At 40.7% G+C, this 9,177-nt stretch overlaps 1 protein-coding gene across 2 annotated transcripts in view; it reads right to left on the bottom strand.

Annotated features, from left to right (window-relative positions):
* Nucleotides 1–3,103: 3,103 nt before the first annotated feature.
* Nucleotides 3,104–9,177, bottom strand: part of SMPX (small muscle protein X-linked) — a 51,594-nt gene continuing 45,520 nt past the window's right edge. For both annotated transcript variants that reach the window (XM_033201517.1, XM_033201519.1), the window contains one exon: nt 3,104–3,527. The gene's annotated coding sequence lies outside the window, so the exon portion shown is untranslated. The remainder of the gene's footprint in view (nt 3,528–9,177) is intronic.

Here is a 9,177-nt window from a genome sequence, read left to right as displayed (position 1 = left end):
CCCACACTGGAGTAAAACCTGTGGACACACCTCCTCTATGGCCCTCCCAACAAACAATCAGATTTGAAAAATTCAATTTGAGAGTGCAGACCTCCTTTGGCTTTGCAGCTAATCTGCAGACATTTGAAGCCCAAGGGGAAAGCCTCCTTCCCTCTGGAATCTGCATTGTAATATATCCTCACTGAACCAGGGAAAGAGCTGGTCATAAAAAAAGAGCCTTGTTATTTGATAGCGTGGTTTATCCTAGTCGGTGGTGTCACTGAATTGTTTTGCTAAGAAGTCAAACGTTAAGGGATTGATTTCCTCCTTTAATAAACAAGCACAGGGGCGAAGGATGTGAGGCCAAGTGCATTCCACAATCTGAAAATGATTGCTTAATTGAGGTTGTTTTTCTTTCTCTGAAGAACACAAAGGTGATGATGTTGTTAAGGCTGCAATCTTATTTTACGGCTGAATCCCCTCTTTTAATAATCAGCATATATATATTTTTTTGACAGTGTGATTTGCCTTCAGTGTAAGATCTAAACAACTTTGGTCATTTGCGTAGAGAAAACAAATGAAATACATGACCGCTAAGGATTTTCTTAGTCTGGCAACATCCTGGTGGGTTGCTTCCTGTCTTCATGAGTGCTCTTTCTATGGCTTGCTGAATGAATACATGATTGCATATGAACATTATGGTAATATATCCTCCTTTGGAGAAGCACAGAAATGTAATTAATGGTATGTGAGGCAAAGAACTAGCGATGGGCCACAGATGCATACATTCAGCATCAGGTTAAAATCCCAAGAGACCATCAATTATCAAGTTAAATGCAGTTTCTATTTCAAGCTAGATTGCAAAGCAATGGGATAATGCCAGAGGCCCTCAAAGGGAACTAATTTTAATTGATCAACCCATAGTCGTGGAATCCAAATGAGCCCTGTTCTCATCACCAAAGGGGGAACCCTAATTCTAGGTCAGCTCAAGAATGTAGGAGAGGGGAATTCACAGGATGGCACATTAAAATTAGTAGTGTTCCTTACATGGGCCTGATCATAATGGGAGGCTTTTTGTAAATCCTCTAACTGCTCTAGTTAAAAATGAGGGATTCATTTGGGTAATTATCACCTCCCATGCCCTGGGCGTAACTTAGAAAACTACTGTGTCATTCAGCTAGTCAGTAAGTAACCTTGGAAACAAAGCTAATTACCTTTCGGTCTGCACTGTTGAAATGTAAAGATCATACAAAATGAGTGCTTGAGATAATTCTGGAGAGGCTTATGTGTTCCTAATGGCTTCTGCTCCAAACAGAGAAGCTTTCCAAGTGTCCCGCAGGTCCTGGACCCAGCGGGGCCTTCTTTCACTCATGCCTCAAGCACAATATAGGAAAATTCCATACATGGGGGAGGGGGAACAGAGAGGTATGGTTTTTTTGTTTTTTAAAGCAAGGTGATTTTCTAGACGAACATGCTTTGTGTTCCCCCAGCACTTAGCATATAGACTGACACCTAGTAGGCATCCAGGAAATGTGGGTGGAGTGAAAGTTGTATTGTACTCAAAGACACTCTCCTTATAGTAGAGTATGATTATCATACCATTTACAATGTGCACACTAATAACTGGGTATGGTACCTTATGCTTATTCACACCAGAGTTGTTTCCCTCCTAATGAACCTTCATCTATTTGTACTTTGCTTCTCCTTCATGGAAAAGTTGCGTGATTGGTTGTTTATAAACCTATAAGATAAATAAGGCTGTTTCCATGAGACATATGGGTTTTTAAAGAGCCATTTAGCATAGAATGTGTGAATTTTGAAAATTATAACTTCATCGAAAGTAAAGACTGTCTTTTCCTATATAGTGAATTTGAGCCTTAACAAAATACAATACATATTAAATTTAAAATTCAAAAAATACATTGAATTTGTCTAATGACTTTGGTATGTATTGTGCTGCAAATTTGCCTTGGAAGACATTAAAATATGAAGACAATTTTTATAACTTTATACCAGAACTTAATTTTGAAACTGAACATAGATAATTTACATTAAAACAAAGTGAACCCTGAGGTAAATTTGGTAACCCTACCCAACTACTCTAATCAGTGTAGAGTGAGACAGTCTGAGGCAACCTAGCGCCTATTTAGAACCTGTTTACCTCATCTGCTGACAGATTATTAGGCTGGCATATTTTGTTCTGATTGATATTCCCCCTGCCATATGTATATATTAGATGTAGATGACCAGATAAATCACAGTCTGGTGAAACACATGGGACCTATGACCAGACAGGCACCTTTTTGGGAAAACTTAAATTCATCAGGCACTGCTGACTCTGTGGCCAGTCACATGTGTAGGCAATGATAGCCCTGCTTTTCGAAGCTGAGCTCTATGAAACAGAAAAGCGGAGAGTAATTTACACTTGGGATATTTCAAAGTACATCTGATTTTTTACAATGGCTGACTCTGAAGCAAAAATCAAAGTCATTCAGCCTGAGAAACGACGTTGAGGTCTCTGCATACCAGGTAGGTGACATGCTTGCTTTTCAAACAGTGTGCTCTTGATAACCTGGTCCCTCAAATCTTCACAGTGTGAAGTTGTCCAAGCCTTTCAGAAGATCATAAGACTCTAGAGGAGCACAGGTGATTCTTTTTGGTCTATGATCGTGTTGGACATTGATTCAGTTGACATAGAGACTCTCCATTTTAGCAGCAGGAGACATGTTTCATCTTTGGACGGCTCTTCTCCTCTCTTGTTCTGTTTGCTCAGCTTTACTTTATTGTGCCTTATAATGAACTCTATTCCATCTGGGTGAGGGGAGTTTCTAACTTATAATGAACTCTATTCCATCTGGGTGAGGGGAGTTTCTAAGCCTCTATAGATGTAAAATGCACTCACTGTAAAACTCCTCATCCTTGGAGGAAGAATATCAATGATATCCAATTCCTCAAGTGATATTTAACTTCATATGAGTGATCAGTCAGCCATGGTTTTACCCATGGTACTCAATAATTCAGAATGAGAGGCCCTCACTTATGGGATTGGGCTGACTCATATCTCATTTATCTCCAGGTTAGGGAATATGTAGCTATCTGAAATATAAAAATTAATTTAGTCTAGATTCACATTTTACATTTAGTCAAATATTTATTTGAACTCATAAAAAGTTTAGTGACATAATTTAAAAGGTGAAGAACTAAAACGCATTCCAAATATTGACCAAAATACTGTAGGAAGTAGCTTGAGAAACTTTTCATCAAAATCATTAGACACATTTCCACATCACTCTGCATAAAATCATATCCCTCCTCAAAACCACACCCTCCAGGTGTTGAATTTATGGGCTAATTTGTTCTGTGAGGTGCCAAAAATGAAGATAAAGTAGGAAATACAGCTAACTAGAAGGAAGAGATATAAATGTACAAACAGGCCATTTCTGCTAGAGTCTCAGGCATTCAGGAGGTTCGTAATCATCATACAAATATATAAAATTTTAGTGAGCTATTGAATTCATCTTCTTCCTCTTTAATTCTTCACATCAAGCCTGCAAAAGAAAAACCAAAGGAACCATGAGTTTTTCCCGTCCAGTGTCATTAAGGCATAATTGACAAATGAAGATGGTATATATTTACAGTGTACAATGCAATGTTTTGATATATGCGTACATACATTGTAAAATGTTTAAGTCACCATAATTAGCATATCCATCACCTCACATACTTATTTTTGTGGGAGGACATTTAAGATCTCTTAGCAATTTTCAAGGATACATTATTAACTATAGTCATGATGCTGTACAACAGATCTGATATGGTTGGCTGTGTCCCCATCCAAAATCTCATCTTGAATTGTAATAATCCCCACATGTCAAGGGTGGGACCAGATGGAGATAATTTAATCATGGGGGTGGTTCCCCCCATACTATTCTCATGATAGCAAGTGAGTTCTCATGAGATCTGATGGTTTTATAATGGCTTTCCCCCATTTTGCTCTGCACTTCTCTTTTCTGCTGCCACATAAAGAAGGACGTGTTTGCTTCCCCTTCTGCCATGATTGTAAGTTTCCTGAGGCCTCCCCAGCCCTGCAGAATTGTGAGTCAATTAAAACTCTTTCCTTTATAAATTACCCAGTCTCAGGTATTTCTTCATAGCAGCATGTGAATGGACTAATACGAGATCTCCAGAATATATTCACCTTATGTATCTGAAATTCTGTGTATTCTTTAACCTTTATCTCCCCATTCACACCACCCCTCAAGCCCCTGGCAACCACCATTTGACTCTCTGCCTCTATGAGTTCAATGTTTTTAGATTCCACATATAAGTAAGATCATGCCATATTTGTCTATGTCTGGCTTATTTGACTTAGCATAATGTCCTCCAGGTTATAAATCAATATGATAAGAACAAGTCAAAATTGAAGACCCCATTTTCACTTGAAAATTTCATCTCTCAATTCCATTAATGTAAATGAACTATGGGTAGATGCTGTGGCCATCAACTTTGGCTCTAGTGATTTAAGTAATTCTAAACTAAATTAGGATAGCTTCTCCTGAAGGATTAGAGTATAATGTTAGTCTTATGATTATGGCTTGTAAGACCACTGGTGCCTGAGGTAAATTTGCATTTATGGCTCCAGTTCTTCACCTCTCCCTACTGCCATGTAACTTTGTAGTTTTCTACCACTGTGGGTGGGGTATAATTCCTCATGCCTGAGTTTGGCCACACATCTTGCTTTGGCCAACAGAATGAGGCAGAAATGATGGTGTACCAGTTTTGAGCCTATGCCTCAAGAGGTATCACGTGTTTTTGCTTACTCTTGTATTTCTGCTGTTGCCATAACAAGGGTATGCCCAGGTTAGCCTTCTGATCCCAGAAGAAGGACAAGAAATATGTGGAGCAGAACCACCCCTGCTAAAGCACCCTAACCAGGCCCCATGTAGAGCAGAGCCCCCAGATGACCTGCAGACACATCAGTGAGTCCAGCCAAGATCAGCTGAGCCCAACCTGTATCAGCTGAGGCCAAAACACATGAGTTAGAATAAGAAATTATCTTGTTTTGAACATTGAATTTGGGGGGTGGTTTGGTATGCAGCAATAGCTAATTGACATGGTGCCACTTCTTTTCAAAGCTCTTGTAATGCAGGGATTCTTGAACACTATTTACACATTTGTTTTCCATTAGTCTTTGGTGTCATTCCTTGTGTGTTTTACTTATGTGAATGAGCTGAATCTTTTCTTAAAAATGGAATGCTCACCTTTTTTTATTGCCAAGGGCTGGAGAAAGAAAACTCCATAAACAAGGATCTTCCCCCTGCTGGGGCAGAAACTCTGGTTTGGCACCCTCCATAATCCTTGTTTTTCTCTACTACAAAGGCTGGTGAGCGAAATACTACACTCTATTTCTCAGTCTCTCTTACAGCTAGGGGGAGCCATGGGACCCAGTTCTGGCCATTGAGCCCGAAGAAGTCTATAGCAGAGATCTGTCTAAGAAAGCTTCCCTTTCTTGTATATTTCTTTAGAGATCACAAAGCCCATAGTGTCATTGAACATTTCTAGCATTGCTGTGATGCAGGTTGTGTTGTACTCACTGTTGAGATGAAATACATAGAGGTTCAAAAATCAAAGTAGCTAGCTCAAAGTCTCATAGCTGGTAGATAGAAAAACTGGGATTTTAACAGAGGTGTCCTGACTTTGGAGCTGTTTCTACTCCACTAACAGGGTATGGATGGTTTGTGAACCAGAGGAAAAAGTAGGAAGTTATTAATGATTGCAAAACTGAAAATGCTATCAACAGCAGTCAGCATAGGTTCTTGTATTTCCCCAGCATTTTATCTTATTATCAAAAGAACACAATATGAGATTTACTCTCTTAATACATTTTTAAGTGTATAATACATTATTGTTGACCATAAGTACAATGTTGTACAGCAGATCTCTAGAGCTTACTCATCTTGCTTGACTGAAACTTTATGCCTATTGATTAGTAACACCCCATTTCCCCCTAACCCCCTGGTAACCACCACTTCACTCTTTGATTCTATGTGTTTAACTATTTTAGCCACCTCATATAAGTGGAATCATGCAGTATTTGTCCTTGTGTTACTGACTTATTTTACTTTGCATACTGTCCTCAGAGTTTATCCATGTTGTCACATATTGCAGTTTCCTTCTTATTCCAGGATAAAAATTCCAGTGTATGTGTACCACATTTTCTTTATTCATACATCTACCAATGGACATTTAGGTTGTTTACTAATTTTTTAAAGAAATTATCAATTTTCAGTCCATGCCAGTCACTAAGTGGAGGTAAGACACCACCTCCTTCCCAGCCCATGGTTTCTGGGTGACTAGCAATTTCACAGCTTCATCCTGGGGTACCAGGATCCAGGCTCATCTCTGGTCATTCTCTCTTAGGTACCCTATACTCTGAGTTCACTAGACCACTTTTTGCTCCTGTAATGACAAGAGCCTTTGGCCTCTCCCTCTTTGGTTATAACTTTTGACTAAAATCCCACCACCCCATGACTCTCCATATAACATGCTGAATTGTGATTATTTGCTTATATGCATCATCTCACTCCTCTCATGTCTCCCACTATAGCTGCCCTGCCACTAGGCTAGGATCTTTTAAGGATATAAATATGTTCTTTTAAGGATATAAATAAATTTTTACATCCCATTGGCTATCATGGCACCTGACACATGGCAGGGGTCCAGTGATTGATGAGTTGGACTACTGGAGAAATGAAAATAGGAAAAGAACTGGAGTTGCAGTTGTAGCCAAACCCACATTCTTCAATGTGAGGCAGCAGTAATGAGTGAAGCCCATAGATGCAGAAATCCAGGAGTGTTGGATTGATGTGCTATGTTTCTGCTATGCTGCCAGTTCTGCCCTAGGTTCCAGCTCTGGCCCCATGATGGCCAGGGTATGCTCTAGCCACTTTACTGCTATGGTCACTGTGCTGGATGACATATGGCCAGTCTCTCTGGCTAAGTAAGAGGCCCATGACAAGCTTCCCTTGAAGCCGAGGTATTCCTTCGGCTTCTCTGAGCAGCATGGAATGGGTGATGATCCATAGGAAATTGTCACTGAAGCATGTTTTATGAGGTGTGATTTCTCTCCAAGATGTGTCCAGACTGAGAAGCACCATCTGCAACCCAGAAATGGGTACCATTTCTATGGCAGGCTTGACATGGACTCTGATAATTCTTTATCTGTCCCAGATACATAGGTGAAATTATGGCTATACTGAGAAACATAGAATGAGCCATTTGCATTGGAGAGCCGTAAGATGTCCTTCACAAGTGGGTTCAGCTTATAGGCCTCTCTGACTTTGAGACAGTTTTGTAAACATAGAGAACTAATGAGTGGATAAAGAAAATGTGGTATATATACCCCATGAAAGATTACTCATCCATAAAAAGGAATGAAATAATGTCTTTTGCAGCAACTTGGATGGAGCTGGAGGCCATTATTCTAAGTGAAGTAACGTAGGAGTGGAAAACAAAAAATTGTATGTTCTCATAAGTGAAGCCAAACTATGAGTATGCGAAGGCATACATAGTGATATAATGAACTTTAGAGCCTCAGAAGGGGAAGGGTGGGAGGGGAGCTAGGGATAAAAACAACATATTAGGTACAATGGACACTACTCAGGTGATGGGTGCACTAAAATCTCAAAATTCATCACTATACAACTCATCTATGTTACAAAAAAACCACTTGTGCCCCAAAAGCTATGAAAATAAGCATTTTTTTAAAAAATAGAGAAATCTTGATCCAGTTTTCCCAGACCACCATGACTACTGTGAGACGACCATATTTAGAAAAATAAATGCATGGAATTCTTAATATAACATTAGCCCCAGGGGAACTTTGCTCTTCCTCTTACTGCAGTTGAGAGCCAAGGGAGACCTGAAAAAAAACTGTGAAGAGGGGGAAGCTGGGCCAATGCTATCAGCCTGTGCTCGTGTGGGAGTGGAGAAACAGCTGATGGTGGCAGTGCCAGTTTTGAGCACCTACTACGTGCCAGGCACTCCACCAACTGACTACACAGCTACCTTGTTCAGCCTACAAAATAAACCTGATTCTTCCTTGCAGAAGGAACTAGGCATGAGGTGACAGATGAAGCAGGAGCCATTGCAGGTGTCCTCCTGCAGATCACCCTGTCCCTCAGCTTCCCCCACTCCCGGGTCTCAGTATAATTCAAGAGGGCCCAACAAGCCTGGAAACAGGACAGCAATGATGGATAAGGTCAGATATAGTCCATCCCAGAGTCCAAAGTCCCCAGAGGGCAAGAATCTCCATCCTTGGCTTTGTGGGACTCAGCGTGTGCTCGGGATGCTGGCATGATACCAGAATACAAAAATTAGGGAATCTGGAGACCTGAGCTCCCTGCTCTGCATCAGGGCTCGAATTTAGAAATGAGAAACAATGGGAAGGGATCCAGAGCTAAAATTGCCCATACTGTAAAGCACTCTTGTTTGTCAGGGTGTTGGAATACAAGTGTATTGGGCTGTCTCCAGGGCCACACTGCTTTGCTGCCTAGACAACAGTTGTCAGCTATTCTCCTGTGCCCTGTTCTCCTGTAGGGGACATTTGTGAGAATGATGGGGAAGGTACAGCAACCAGCTGAAAAAGTCCTTCTGTAGCTGCCCCACATACCTTTTGTACCCAGACCAAAAATGGCATGGAAGCACAACCTCTAGTTTACATTTGGGAAGGGTACATCTTGGCTGGTGTGAGGATGATACACCAAATATCTCCCTTGTGTCACCGTAAGTCCAGACTGAGGAACATGTGATGTTTACGCCTTGCTGTGACCCATTTATAGCTGTGTTACTCATAGTTGCCATGGCCCCACATACATCATGTGGGAAATGGAGTCCACTCAACACTTGTCTGCACTTGGTCCTTTAACCACACACTCGGGGGCAGTGCAATGATTACTTCCTCCTACATGGTGCTAAATCATAGAGCCATAAACACAGTGACACTCAGAAGTACTTGAGAGAAGGCAGTGCCTCATGGTCTGGTTCCATATGCAATGGCCAACCATGCACCCAGAGCAAACTGGTTAAATCTCTGGAGTTCCTTAGAGGGCATCAGAAAAAAGACAAACACCTAGCATTTATAGTCTTCTAGAGTTTACAGAGCACATTCACACATATTGTCCCTTGTAATCATCAGGA

Source organism: Trachypithecus francoisi, unplaced genomic scaffold, assembly GCF_009764315.1.
Source record: "Trachypithecus francoisi isolate TF-2019V2 unplaced genomic scaffold, Tfra_2.0 Lachesis_group6, whole genome shotgun sequence".
Classification (NCBI taxonomy): domain Eukaryota; kingdom Metazoa; phylum Chordata; class Mammalia; order Primates; family Cercopithecidae; genus Trachypithecus; species Trachypithecus francoisi.
Note: the sequence above shows the minus strand (reverse complement) of the source record. Positions and strands in the feature narration are given on the sequence as shown.